The sequence below is a fragment of a genome, unplaced genomic scaffold (genome assembly GCF_019419815.1).
Source record: "Pyrus x bretschneideri cultivar Hongxiangsu unplaced genomic scaffold, Pyrus_bretschneideri_v1 Contig2, whole genome shotgun sequence".
In the NCBI taxonomy this organism is placed as follows: domain Eukaryota; kingdom Viridiplantae; phylum Streptophyta; class Magnoliopsida; order Rosales; family Rosaceae; genus Pyrus; species Pyrus x bretschneideri.
In genome coordinates, this window is record NW_025999501.1 from 9,924,088 (window position 1) to 9,939,995 (window position 15,908).

The 15,908-nt window shown below is 41.1% G+C and overlaps 1 pseudogene; it reads left to right on the forward strand.

The window, feature by feature from the left end:
- The first annotated feature begins 230 nt into the window (after positions 1–230).
- On the forward strand, positions 231–2,111 carry LOC103939451 (annotated as a pseudogene).
- The last annotated feature ends 13,797 nt before the right edge of the window (positions 2,112–15,908 follow it).

Below are 15,908 nucleotides of genomic sequence, written 5' to 3' on the forward strand. Positions count from 1 at the left end.
TTTAACATTTATATTCAATTGGCCATATCAACTTACGATTAATTACAATGTCATACATTAGCTTACGATTAATTACAATGTCAGAGAACATTCTTTTGACGGATATAAACAGATACCTCCCATATCACTTAATTTGGCCACAGCTAAGAAAACCACAAACCGTCTACAGAGAGATTAATTAATTTTTTAATCGCTACATTAGTTAGTTGTTAATCAGGAGACTAGGATTAATGCAGTGGTCGTGATCGGAAAGTGTACTACTCAAATAGGGAGAGGGTGATGGAGGAGTTGATCCATGGGCGTGAACTGGCAAGTCAACTTAGTACGGCTTTTGATAATAGATCACTTGTTAATGGTGATGATGGGGGATCGGCTGAAGGTACTGTTAATGAGATTTTGGGGTCAGTTGTGAATACCCTTTTGATTATGAATGGGAAGGAGTCTGATCAGGAGTTTGTTTCTGATCAGATTCAAGGAAATACAAGTGGTGTCAGTGGTAGTGATGTTAGTGATGCTGGTAGTGGTGTTAATGACGGTGCTAGTGGTGGTGGTGGTGGTGCAGATTCATCATCTTGGGTGCACTTCAACCTTCAAGGATCGAAGAGGTTATTACAAGGGAAGGTAATTAGTTATATTTCTCTAATTAATTACTACCTAGGTAATACTCATCAGCATCTGCATTAACATGTTGTTCCAAATAATTTTTTTTTTCCCAATTAAGTGCTCTTTCCATGTATGATTAATTGATTGTTCAATCTTAAACATTTGTTTAATAAACCTAACACTAAATAATATTTTACTTTGACAATTAAATAACGATCCACTTGTGATGAATAACTGTAATTAATTTGCTTATAATAGGTGTTAGATTTATGTGGATGTGTGAACAACTATAATTAAAATTAATTTACTTATAACAACTGTTAGATTTCTATGGATAAGTATAATTGTTTTTTTTTATTTATTCAATAATGAATAGAAATTTCTATTGATACAAAAGAGTGCTGTCATATATTCATGTTTATGCCATATTCTGAAAAAATTTGGATGCTTCTGTTGCTCCTTATCTAATGATCTAAACATCCACATAATGTTAACCATAAGTTTTACAACAACTGTTAGATTCTTGTGAATGAGTATAATTGTTTTTTATTTTATTCAATAATGCATAGAAATTATTGAGACAAAAGAGTGAAAGACTACCATACCAGAGTTATGCCATATTCTGGCCAAAATTTGGATGCTTCTATTAGTTTCCTTATATTTAATGATCTAAATATGCATTCCTATCCTTCTTACAGTGGAAGCATAATGCTAGCATTACCAATTAACGCTAACGTTATAAATGGGAATTCTGCCTAATTTAATGATTTAAAAGTTCTAACTAGAGTTACAACTTGTTGATTCATTACAGAAACACTTCACACTGTTGGACTAGAGACACTCCTGCTTTGATTGATGACGGTCATGCATGGCGAAAATATGCAAAAAATATCCGCAATGCCAAGCATCCAAGGTACATACATATATACGATTTAGCTTGTGAAATTGTGACAAATTTCAGTAATTAAAGTGGTAATAATTTCAAGAAAGGAGTTGACCATGTGGCTATGTTATATGTTATTCAGGAACTACTTTAGATGCACTCACAAATTCGATCAAGCGTGCAAAGCAACCAAGCACGTGCGCAGGTTCAGGATCATCCACCAATGTTTCGAACCACATGTTATGGCACCCACACTTGCAGAGACTACGTCAAAACTTCTGAACTGGTCTTGGATTGCACAAGTCCTAGAGATTCTTCAGAATTTATTAGTTTTGATAGCGCCAATTGTTTGAATAACAAACAAGAGCACCCATTTTTCGCATCCTTCGCTTCATCATCAGTTAAAGAAGAACTGATCGTTAAGGCAACAAGTGATCATACGGTGACAAGCCACGATAACCATTGGCAACCGAGTTATGATCTGGTGTCGCATGATGATCTGATGGCATTCGAGTCCTCTGGGTCCATGAGCAGGTTTTCATCAAGCATTGATCAGTATGATGGTGACGATGTGTTTTCGAGGATGATTGCCGAGTACTTTGATATGTACAATGAAGTTCGGTAATACGGATTTTGAATTGAGTTTTGAGATTTTTGAACTTTAATCCTTGAAGAAGATTAAAATTTAGTAAAAAATTGGTGTTAAATTACATTTTGATTTTTGTTTTTAATGTGTTCTTAATTCAAATTTATATTATATTTTTGTTTTAATATTCAATGAATATCTTATTTAAAGTTGCCCACTAATGAGTGTTATCACACTGAATTATCTTATTTTGGTTTCTAAAGTATACAAACTAGTTGAACCAAACTTGTCCGATACGTTAAATATGTTATACAAAACCAGTGTACATAAAAATCCGTACCTAAACATAATACTGAACTAATGTACCAAAATGTCCGTACTTAAATATATTGTAATAAATTAGTGGCACATAAAAAATATGCAAAAAGATAAGTGTAACAAAAAATCTCTACCAAAATATTTTCTTATATAAGAGACTTATCATAAGTTGGTGATGCAAAATGTCAACAAATAAAAGCTAATTCATTTAGATTCAAATGAGTATTATAATTTACAACATTTTTCTTAAAATTTAATTCATGGACACCATAAGTTATAATAATAAAAAAAAAAGTACATTGAATGCTGACATTAAATTGAGTCTATGGACTAAAATCAATATTTAATCTTGTATAAGACATTTTTTAAACTTAATCTTATTTAAGGATTAAAATCTAATTTTCTATTTGAGTTTTGATTATTTGTACGTGTTTAGTAGCTAGCGTACTCCTTGTAGTAAATTGAATTTAGGAAAATCGTATGTATGTATTGACCCTAAAAATTACAAAGCTTACATGGCACGCAGGCCAAGTAACTAATGAGCTAACTAGGTCATTCGGTTAATGCGGGGCGTGCCAACTCGTTGGCCGAGCTTGGCCGAGGAGTAAAATTTGTTGATGTTGCGTTGAGCGTGTTGCTGACTTCTTGATCTTGCGATTGCGGCCGAGGAAAGAACAAATCTCGACCAACGGATTCTCGAGCCTGCAGACAAGGCTGCTAATTCTGCGAAGTTCACGAATCGTCGGTGCCGGATTCGGTCATAGTGATTATATTCGTGAGAGTAGAAGCACGCTGAATCGACACCAGACTATATGGGCACAAGTACTCAAAGGTGATGTATGTCTTGATGGTAAATATGGTTCAGCCGTCAGAATGCCGATCTCTGAAACTCACTTGTGAGTATCCAATCATAAAATCACTCGGCGTTCAATATGCCGAATGTCGTAACTCGTAACACCTTACTTCGCCAAGAAGGCTAATAAGATGATCTTTACCAATAAGGATTCGGAAACCCTTCTCGACCGAGACTTGGATAGGTAACCAGTCAGCCTCGACGCAGTACTGTTTATCCAAACTGAAGGTGCTCATTAGTCGTTTGATTCTACGGCAACAGTGCTGTTTATCCAAACTGAAGGTGTTCGCCGGTTGCCTTCACAGTACTGTTTATCCAAACTGAAGATGTGTTGGCAAGAAAAGAAAATAAAAATCTCAAGTTGTTTGAGAGGTTTGCGCAGGGCAATTGTGTGTTGAATTGGAGAGGCTTGAATGATGCACTCTGCTTTCTATTTATATCAACAAAACCTCCTTAAGATCAAGTTGAAACCATCTTTGAACTAGGACCTCTTGTTCCAACTTTATTTTGACTAATCCTATTCCTATTAGGACTTTGAACTCACCCCTCTTTTAAGGCCGTATTCATTGCCGGTCGAGAATCCGTATTGCACTAGGCCTTCTTATCGTATTGGGACTTCTTCGACCCATCTGCTTATCCAAACTACTCCTTCTTGTAATAGGACTCGACCATCTTTACTGAACGGTCCGAGACCACCAAATAGCCCATAGTATATTTAGAAAAGCATTGGGCCGAACATAAACCTACACTCGGCCCAATAATATTATTTTGAGCCTAAACAGTATGTCCAGATTCTTTGGAAAAACTTATTACTTTCTTGGTGTACAACATAATGTAAACAGTTGATTATCGAAAAAAATAACAAGAAGCAATCTTTTCTATTTCGTCTTGTTGAGCGTTTAACGTATATACCCTTTTCATATACAATGCAATGACATTTCTTAATCAAATCAATTGTCTGATATGTAGAGACTTGATAAAATTCGATACGATTTATTAACAGAAATGAAATGCATGTTGGATTAAGTCCAATATAAATCAACTTTTAAATAATCTACACCGTAATAGGAATGAAATAATAGAGATTAATGTGAAAATTGTGATTTGATCCCTTTATATCAGCCTTATGAATGTGTGCCTTGGAATCAATAAGTCTGATTGAATCCTTGATAAATATGTAATTATGATACCTAACCGGTAGGCTAAGAAAGTGAGATTTGGGATTCTCTTATAAACGGAACCCTAATGCTTTAGCTAGTATAAATACTAAGGTCTCTGCAAACTCTAAACCCACAACAAACGCTTCTCATAAAGTAGTTATATCTAGCTAGGTGTTTGTAGAAAATTTTGGTATTGCTACTGCCTTCATCTTCTCATGTTTGACTTCCTTGATTGCCGCTTCGATCAGGTTAGTCACTTCCTTCGTTTGTGTTTTTTATAACCACATAAGGCTAACAAGCTAGTGGTATCAGAGCACTTGATAATATGATTAAAACCAATACAAGTTTACGCTAGTAAGCAAGAAAGCTGATCAATACGTCAATAATTCGAGTGGTAGTTAACGATTATACCTTCTATTATAATTTTTGGGCGTGTTAATTGTATCAAAATTATTTGAGTTTCGAAAGTAAACACCCTGGACTTCAGATTCTTCTGTCTCATATTCAGTTTTGATATAATGAAAGACATGAATAGTTGGTTCGCTATGCGGAGCCAAAAATAATCGAGAAAAATATGGAGGCGATATGTGGATTATAGGGTAAAAAGAACAAAATTACCAACGAGGAATACTGAAACTCCTACGTGCGAGTAGTGGACAGTCATGACTCAATTAAGGTCAAAAGTGCTCAAAATAGGTAATTATTCAAAACCTATTTTATCCATCATCATCAAATCTTCTCCACAAGGTAACCCCAAATCATTCATTTCAAATTATATTAATTAGCTAATTAATTGATTTATTACTCAATTAATTTATTAATTAGCTAATAAATTGTGAATCACATCAAAAAAACCACCCAAGTGGCCGGTCCCTATCTCTCCCAAAGGGGCCGGTCACACCCCTATAAATATCACCCCATTTTCTCAAAAAAACCCAAGTTGAATCCTCTTGCTAAATTCTCTAAATTCTTTAAACACTTTTCCCTCAAAATTCTAACTTTGGCATCAGAGGTTCTTTGGCCAAAACCCCCCCTCCTCCAAAATTCATCGTGGGCACGTGAGGCTCTTGGCCTTGACTTAAGGTGTTATTTGTTTCGTAGGTGCAATTTTGTTCAAGAACAAGAAGGAAGAAATTTGCATCCACAAATTGGTGCTTTCATTGAGAGTTGAGTCATACACTCGTAAAAGACTCTCGCATCTAAGGTTTCGTTTTCTTGTTCATTTGTAGATTTTTCATACATTCTTATTCTTAGAATTTTTATTTCTAAAAATTCTTTGGTAAAACATAAAAGAAAAGTACAAGGGCAAGGGATCTGGAAACCTCGACGAACAAAAATTCCAACGTTCAAGAATTAGGACCGCGGAGATCTACAAGGCTAAACATAACGGTGAGTGGAGCGGCACAACCCCCACGGGGCACCACCGTGGCAACCACCATGGTAGCTACCTTCGGCAAAACCCATAGCACCAAGGCCACAGCCTAAGCATGCCACTTCAACCTTCAAGGTCCTATGCCTTAGCCGAGCATGCCCGTGCCGCCCAAACCCAATGCGAGCTTAAAGCGTTGCCAAGTCAAGCCCAATCTTCGTACCCGCGTGCTCCACACACTGAGTAGCTCACTCCCGTGGCCTTCCAAGTAGCCCAAGTTGGCCTAAGATTAGTTCAACCATCCCGACTTCAAATTTCAGGACCTACGATTGAACCGGGGGCATTTTCATCACATTTCTCTGTGGATCTGACATTCCCCAATTCAAATCTCGCACCCGGAGTCTACCATACTTCCACTGCTCAATGAGGTATATTCCTTCCAAGCTCTTCCAATCCAAATGGCGAACAATACTTGTCTCGACAAGTCATAGAGTTGATGAGCGCTCTTGCACAATAGATGACCTTGGTGAATCAGCTCTTGCAACGCACCGAGATTCAACATGCCCTAGACAAGGTGTCCCAAAGTAGGACAAGGGCAGACGAAGAACCTCTCCAACAGCGTCCCGGCAAGCAGCCACTCGACCAGCCATGAATCGAGCATTTGGGCAGTGTACAATCCCGATTGGGCCCCCGAGATAACGTATACTTCCGTTTTAGCACGAGGAGAAGCGTGCACTTTCGACTAGGTCTGCGGATAAACATACACTCACAGTTGGGGCCACACTCCGATAATCAACATGAGCAGCCTTCCAGGCAAAACGTTTATTCGCGGCTAAGCCCGCAAGGAGCATCTTCCACATCACATCGGAGCAAGTAGCACGACAGACAAAGAGAAGCAGTTACTTGATCCGGCTCAAGTTCAACCGACAGTCTGTGAAGATTTCCTTGCCTGCCAGGAACGAACCACATACACCGCTGCCGCGGCATAGATGAGCCGAACAAGTGGAAAAACAGCCTAGACTAGTAGGTCAAGACTGGAGGCAGCCGAGAGCTCTGATACCCCCAACAAAGGCAAATTCAAGAAGAGGTAGAAAGACTCTTAAATGAGCAATTGCGTGATTTCCAACACAATGAAGTGGTCGATGAAGCGTTACGACAGGACATAACCAACATGAGCAGGTTACCCTTCACGAACGAGATCAAGCAGGTAGAGCCTCTACACAAGTTTAGCATGACACATTTCACATCTTTCAAAGGAGATGAAGATCTGGAAAGCAGTGTTTTAAAAATCGGCATAGGCGACCGCCTAGGCTCTAGGTGGTGGAGCGCCGCTGGGATTTATGCCAAAGCGTTCATCAAATCGGGTGGGAGTTAGTCGGCCGCCTAGGCACTATCTAAGCGATGGTAGGCGGCCTCGTAAGAACCTCGATGGTTTTCCATCTCATTGCAATCTGACAAAAAGAAAGAAAAGGCACATTGAAATGCCTGTGAAAAGAAGAGAGCAAACATCTTCTCTTTGTTTAAAAAAGAGTGAAGGCGATGGCAACGAGGGGCTGAATGAGGAATCAGAAACGAGGCTGGCTTTAATAAAAGTGAGAGAGGTATCTGGATGATTTGATGGAAACGAGGCATTCTTATAATAAATGAGGGAATACTTGTGACAAAGAAAATGTGGGGTGGGGGTGGGTTGGGCTGGGCCGAGCTTTTATATGTTTATCATCTTTTTCATTTTTGAATTAGGGTTAAGAAAACAGCCCATCTTATTAAGTAGACTTAGTTTTTGTTATAATAAATTTAATTAAATAAATAAAAAATTACAAATCCGCCTAGGCCACCTAGACACCAGTCCGCCGCCCGACTAGCGTCTAACGTTTTTTAGAACCTTGCTGGAGAGGCATTTAAAGCATTACCAAAGCACAATGGTCTTTTATTGGAACAATGATGCTCTTATGTGCAAGATATTCACCACCTCTTTGCAAGGTGAGGAACAAGATTGGTTCCATACCTTGCCGCCACAATCCATCCGAAGTTTTGATGATTTTTCCTTGGTTTTCACCAAAGAATAATCATTCTACCGCTCGATCAAGAAAAAGTCTGACCATTTGTTCAACATGAAAAAGAACCCAAAAGAGTCGCTTCACAACTACGCAAAGAGGTTCAAAGCAAAAAAGGCAAAGATTGTTGGATGTGACAACTAGATAGCAAGTATAGCCTTTCAAAAATGACTCCCAACAGACCACCCATTGTTCGAAGAATTAATCATGAAAGAAGATCTAACTCTGGTAGACTCTTTCGCTCTAGTAGAGAAACATGCACTTTGGGATGAGGCTCGACGAATAGACAAGGCGCTTGAGCAGCCTTGAAAAGATTCGGCAGTAACTCAAAAAAAAGAAAAAAAAAGAAAAGGGAAACAGTACAACAAAAGCAAGCAGGAGACCAAGTATAGGGACTGACCTATGACCAAGAAAGGCCCAACGACCAAGAACTACTTTAAGTTCTTGATCCCGATCAACCAAATCCTTCGCGACATCAAGAATGAGCCATGGTTCAAGCTGCTGAAACAATCAAAGGGGAATACTTCCAAGTTGGATCACACCAAGTATTGTGCATTCTATCGAGGTCCTGGTCACACAACCGGCAACTGCTACACTTGGAAAAACTACCTAAAGAAGCTCATGAAAGAAGGCAAGGTTGACAGATACTTAGACAAGCCAGCTGCACAGCTTAAAAGGAACGCAGACAATGACAAAGAGCCACCAACCAAGATGATTCAAATCAATGTCATCTTCGTCGAATTCGAGCACTTGGGGGCCACCAGCAACTCCAAAAAAGGAAAGATCCACCAGGTTCTACTAGTCTCACAGGTCCAAGCAGTCGATACCCTAACCTGGACCCATCATTGGCTTCACCGAACAAGATGCAGAAGACGTCGACTTCCTACATGACGACGCACTAGTAGTATCTATCTAACTAGCCCATGCTATAGTCGATAGACTGATGGTTGATAACTGAAGTGCAGTTAACCTACTTCAGCACTCAGTAATTCAGAAGATGGGCATGGAAAGCATAATCATAGCACGAGCGAAGGTACTTACTGGATTTAACGGACACACCTCGACTGCCATCGGCCACATCATACTTGACGTGAAAACACCACCAGTTGTCTCAAAGCAGACGTTCACAATCGTAAGCGACCCATCTCCCTACAATGGGATTCTTAGGAAACCTTGGTTGATCAAGCTGGATGCTGTCACTTTCGTCAAGTACCAAAAAAATTTGATTCCGCATCCCGAAAGGAGGAGTCGGAGAAATCAAGTTTGACTAGGCCACATCTTGATGATGCACTGTGCAAGTATTGAAGGAATCAAAGAAGAAGACTTTTACCCCCGTAGGGGCTACCGAGGTCCTGAAAGGACAAAGAAGCTACCCAATAGTAATTACAGCAAGCGAATTAAGAAAATGGTGCCCAAACAAAAGAAATAGGATGAAACCCGAAGAAGATGCCAAGGACATTATTCTTGATCCCCAGCAGTCAGAAAAGACAGCTAGAATTGGCTCACGTCTAAGCCCTGCCGAGAAGGAAGAGTTCACAACTTTTATTAGGGAAAATCGTGACGTCTTTGCATGGTCACCTTTCGACATGCCCATCATCGACCCTAAGATAGCTTGCCATAAGCTGCACGTCAACCTCGCTGCCAAACCGGTGATCCAAAAGAGAAACATTTTGCACCCAAGCAAGTTGCAATCAACGAAGCAGAAATTGACAAGCTACTGGATGCAGGATTTATAGAAGAGGTAGCACACTCAACATGGCTTGCCAACGTTGTGCTAGTCGTGAAGAAAAAGAAAGGTAAATAGAAGGTTTGCGTAGACTACACCAACCTCAACAAAGCATGCCCAAAAAGATCCATTTTCGCTTCCCCGGATCGATTTATTGGTAGATTCAACTACTGGGAACCAACTGCTTAACTTCTTGGATGTATATTCGGGCTACAACCAAATAGCCATGTACGAGCCCGACAAGGAGAAAATCACGTTTGTGATCAAGTGAGGCACCTACTACTACAAGGTCATGCCATTTGGCCTCAAGAATACGGGTGCCACTTACCAAAGGTTAGTAAACATGATGTTCAAGAAGTAAATTGGGGTAACCATGGAGGTCTATGTCGATAACATCATGGTAAAGGGCAAACAGCGGTCAGACCACATTGACAACCTGGTGGAAACTTTCAACATCTTCAGAAAGTACAAGATGAAGCTCAGCCCCACCAAATGCACATTCGGAGTATCTTCAGGCATATTCTTAGGGTACCTAGTAACCCAACGAGGAATTGAAACACATCTTAAGTAAATCTAAGTGATCCTAGAGATGAAATCTCCAACTACCTTGAAGGAGATCTAAAGCTTGACCAGATAAGTAACCGCCCTCAACCGCTTCATTTCGCGGTCCACCGATCGATGTAAGCCATTTTTCAAGGCCATCAAAAGGGCACAACAAGATAAATAGGATGATGAGGGCGAAAAAGTCTTCCAAGACCTAAAGAAGTATCTTACATTACCTCCCTTATTATCTAAGCTGAAAGCAGCGGAGGACTTACACATTTACTTGGCAATTTCTGAAGTAGCAGTGAGCTTTGCTCTCATATGAGAAAAGCTGGGGGCCTAACTGCCGATATTCTACACTTTTAAAGCTCTTATCAATGAGTAAACTAGATACCTAAGGATCGAATAATCAATTTTGGCACTAGTTGTTGCAGCTCGGAAGCTCAGATCATACTTTCAAGCTCATACAGTCATCGTCTTGACTCAATATCCTCTGCGGTTAGTATTACATGGTCTAGACGTTTCTCAATGAGTAATGAAGTGGGCATTGGAACTCGGCCAATATAGTTTAGTTTTTCGATCTTGTACGGTGAAAAAAGCATAAGCCTTAGCGGACTTCATAGCAAAATTCACTTCTAAGTGGTCCAACGACGCCTCGAAAGCAGCCAAGCACACTTTAGCTGCGCCTGCTCCACCCGATAGAGACTTCTAGCATTTGTATGTCTAGGGCGCATCCAACTACAAAGGCTCAGGAGTAGGCATAGTCCTTGTCACCCCAGACGGTTCAATGCTCAAGTAGGCAATCACTCTAAGCTTCAAAATATCCAACAACGAAGCATAGTAGGAGGCTCTACTAGCAGGCCTCTGAATGGCAAAAGACTTGGTGGTGAGAAAGCTCATAATTCATTTTAATTCTTAGCTAATCACCAACCATACTACTAGGGAGTACAAGGTAAAACATTTGACGATGACGCAATACCTAGAGAAGGTACGCAAACAACTTAAGGCATTTCAGACTTACACTATCACTCAAGTTTTGCGAGCAGACAACACCCACGCTGACACACTAGTCGGCCTCGGCTCCGCCCTCGACCACTAACTCAAACGCTCTACTCTGGTGAAGTATCTGGACAAGCCGAGCATAGAGGCTAAGCCAACAGCCGAAGTGTCACAGGTTAGTATAACTCCCAACTGGCAAATTTCTATTATAGACTACCTGGTCAATGGCACAGTCCCCACCGAAAGATTTAAGTCTAGAAAGCTCCAAATAAAGGCAACACACTATTACATGTGGAATGACATTCTCGTCCGATGACCTAAAGGTTCTAAGCTCAATCCACAAAGGTGTTTGTGGAAATCACTCTAGAGGAAGCTGATCTTTAGCACAGAAGGCTCTTAACGCATGCTACTACTGTCCTACCATACACCAAGATGCTAAGGTGTTAGTATAAAAGTGCAACTGCTGCCAACGCTACAAGCTGGTACCAGCACTGCCTGCCAGCGAACTACACTTGTAGACGAGTCCTTGACCATTCATGCAGTGGGCAATCGACTTGGTATGGCCAATGCCGCCCGTTACTGGAGGTAGATGCATGATGATCATGGCAACCGATTACTTCACCAAATGGGTAGAAGTAAAGCCCATGACAACCATGACTCAGACGGACATAGAACGCTTCATATAAAGGAACATCCTTTGCTGATTTGGCATCCTTCAGTCTATCGTCACCAACAATGACCCGCAATTTGTGGGTAAAAATTTGGTGAAGTTCTTCCATAATTATGGCATCAAACAGCACATGTCAACGCCGAGGCATCCTCAAGGCAATGGGCAGGCCGAAGCATCCAACAAGATAATCCTCGACTGCCTCAAGAAATCCCTCTTTGACAAAAAGGGAAAATGGCCAGACGAACTCCCCGGATGTCTATGGGCATATCGCACCACCAAAAGACGAGCAACTAGTGAGACTCATTTCTCTTTGGCATTTGGTTCGGAAGCAATCATTCATCCCAACATTATCATGTCAAGTATTAGCACTGTATAGCCAAGCATTGAGTAGAACAGTAAGGAGATGGCCACAAATTTAGATCTGGCAAAAGAGAAGCGATAGCAGACCATCATCTGTATCGCAGCCTACTAGCAGTAGCTCATTTCCAGCTATAACAAAAGGGCTAAGATTTGGCAGTTCTAACCCAGAGATCTAGCCCTAAGAAAAACCTTCATCACTGTTTGCAGAGAAGACTCCAAAAAGATGGATCTCATCTGGGAAGGTTCACATAAGATCAGTAGAGTAGACGGCAAGGGTAATTACACCTTCACCACCATGACCGAGAAAGAGATTGAAAAGCAGTGGAATGCCTATAATATGAGGAAGTACTATGTGTGACCACTTGTTACATCAAAGCCCGAAGAACTTAAGCAGTTCAACGGGCACCACCTCGCAAGCCTAGGATTATCTAGTTGTTATGTAGTTTTTACTTTGCAACTAAGTTTTTGTTTGTTCACTTGTTTTTGAATGAGGAATTCATAAGTAATTTACAACTTGGTTCAACTACATGTCTACAACAATTGATCACTCCTGCACTTCAAAAGAAGACCGCACCCTTCTTAGGGACTTACTGCAGGAAGTGCACCCTCCAAAGGACCAACCATGCTCTCCAATGCGAGAGGGTAAACCAATTTCTCGACACTCATATAGGTATGCTCTCTAAGGCAGGAGGATAAACATTACATTCTGAATATCTAAACATTGATGAGTTGGGCTGCTCTAGTGTAACTAGATGTGTGATGGCTTGCGCTGGGATTCCTAGAAGTAGCCACAATGGTCTTTTTCAAGGTTTAGATAACTGAAGGATTTTGGGTCTCTTGGCCTAATCTGTGGGGAACCGGGCCTTAGAGACAGAGGGGGCATATAATGCAGTATTCCTATGGATGGCTGCCTTGGAACCCTAAAGCTAATACTTCGCACTAAGGTAGCCTACAGTTTTTGGAAGACTGCCTACGGCTTACCCTTAAGCAGTAAAGCCACATTAGACTTATACAACCGCATATTCTTGTGAAAGGTTAGACAAGCTAACGTGCGTATACGAAGCTTTATCCACTGCTAACATGCTACGTAGTCGATAAGCTTCACCTCTGCCAAGTGTAGAACGACCTACACCAAGTCCTAAAGTGTTGTGATACTTGCTACACAACCTACGAAATTGAAGAAAACCAAGGTTAATAGCTTAGTGGTTACGCGGACTTGTCTGCTTCTATAAGTAAGGCGTCCAGCTGCCAACCCTATGGCTAATAACTTTGTAAGGTTCTACACCAACGCCTACGACTACATATGCTACGTGGGACTGTCTACATACAGAAAAGTAACACGCCTACCACTGGTTTATAAAGTCTAAAGGTTAGAGCATAAACAAAAGAAGCAAAGATGGAGAAAAGCGAAGGAAACAAGTTTATAAAATTTTCTAGCAAAATTGATAAACAACTAGCAAAAGACCGAAAGAGGTCAAGCAAAGAAAAACAAAGAAGGAAAACAAAGAAAATCCTAAAGGCTACCTAGAAGAGTACTCTTCAGCAGCTTAGACAGTCCTCAACTACTCGGTCGCCACACCTTTAGCAGCTACGACACTCTCAGCAGCGACCTCTCCGACTACTTCACAATAGAAATCTCAAAAATGAAGGGGAGCAAGTCTTCTGAAGAAATAGAGAAGGTCTCGAAGTTTTAGCAGAAAACTCAAAGTTAGACGGCTGCCTAAAGAGATGGTCTACATAACCTAGCTTGTAGAAGTTAGCTTGACTCTGAGTAAGCAAAGCTTCGAACCCAACCTTTTCATTCTTCAACTGCTCATTCTCCTCGAGCAAACAAGCATAGACCCGCTGTAACTCATCCACTTCTTTTTTTAGACTATTGTTGATTTTCAAAGCACCTTGGAGTTCCAACACTTAAGGCTTAAGCCTATTAACAACCTTCTTGAAGTGGATCACTTGGTTGTAAGCAGCAATCAGTTCTTCATCCTTTGCGTAAGCAGTGAAGTGGAGCGCAAAGACAGCACGCTCAAGGTTTTGAATCTGAGATATGTAACACCCGATCTCCATCTCTAAAATTTCATACTTACTTGGATCGCGTTAAGCCTAGTTTCCAAATCCATGATTTCTTGGCTAGTGGTCTCAAGCTGTAGAGAAGTGGGGGCAGAAATATTATACCCCTTCAAAGCAGCAAGCTCGGATTCTATCTTCTTAACTTTCTCGACCGAGGAGTAAGCTTTAGCTGCCATAGGTCTTGCCACCTCCTTGGCAGCCTTGGTATCTTCTTGATCAAGGAACATAGACTCGGCTGCCAAAATCGTCGTTTTCTACATCACAGCCAGCAGAGCAGTCCTCATATATGGTCGTATGCTTCGTAAAAGAACTTGGGCCAACAACCTATTTGACACCATCAACAAATTTGGCACACATATCCATGTCCTCGAGCATATTTGGTCTAAAAAATGCATAAATCTCAACAGCTTCCTCGAAAACAGACTTGGTGGATTTCTCACAGCTGTCCGCACTGAGCAGCCTCATTCTTTTTAGCAGACGAGTCAGTTTTAGCAGCAGAGGGAACAGATTTTGGCACCATTCTAGTAAGCGAAGGCACCTTGTCACTCTTCATAGTAGCAAGCTCTCCAAAGGTAAACCAGACTGAACCCCAGACGAACGTTTTGGCATAAATTTTGGCACTGGAGGCACATAGGAACTTCTACGCTGAGCAATCCTATCAGCAATCGAACTAGTCATCTTTGGAACGGCAGACGTCACCGGTATGGATCTAGCAACTTCATCATTCTCAGCATTGGGAGAAGTTAAGTCAATCACAAGCTTGGGAACAACCGGCGAACCTTCGCGAACAACGGAAGAAGTCTTAGGCTTTTTCTCAACCGGTTGCGCAGGCGGGGAAGATTTCCACAACGGTGATCAGGCGAGCCAACGCTTCTACCTTGATTCTTTTTACCTCCTCTCTTGGGGGTAGCCCACATTTTTCCTAACGAAGAGGACTGAGTGACCAATACTACTCATGGTACTTGGAAGGGATACCCAGAGCGACATGCACTTTCTTTATGTTTGGAAAAGCCTTAGGAGTTAAGCCAAACTCCAAATCTACAAAAGCAGCGGGATACTATTAGAAAATTAAAGAGCAGCTTAGCACCAATACAAAGCAGCCTATTTATCGGATATGAAGACCGTTGAAACACACAGCTCGGGGGAAGAATCAGACTTCCATTCTTCATTTATCTCCAAAGTCTCTTAGGCCCAGTCATCATCTCCTTTGCTTGAATGATCGAAGAGCCTATGGTGTGAGATCACAGCTGCCTGACTTCCTCGATGTGGCCTATGTCAAAGAAGTACCAAAATTCGTTGACAGTTAGATCTAAGTCAAAGAATTGGCTTAGATTAAGGAACCTCACCATCACCCGGACCGTATTTGGAGAACATTGAGTGGGGGCACATCTCATGGAGCAGAGCACTTCTTCAAAGAAACACGACATAGGAAAAGTAAACCTTAACACAAAATAGTAGGGGTGGAACTTGATGGCTCTTTGAGCCCCACCACATGGCTCACGGCTGCTACCATCCTTGACACGCTTCACACACACTTCCAAAGGGATAACATGCCTATATACCTCAAGGAAGTCTCTAAACAAATCATCGGAGCTAATTTTGAAGTGAGCAACCTTGAAATAACCAACCTTGCTTAAAGACCTGCCTTGACGATACAATGGCGGCACACCATCATCATTCTTACGGTTCGAGAAAGACATGCTTGAAGAAATCCACC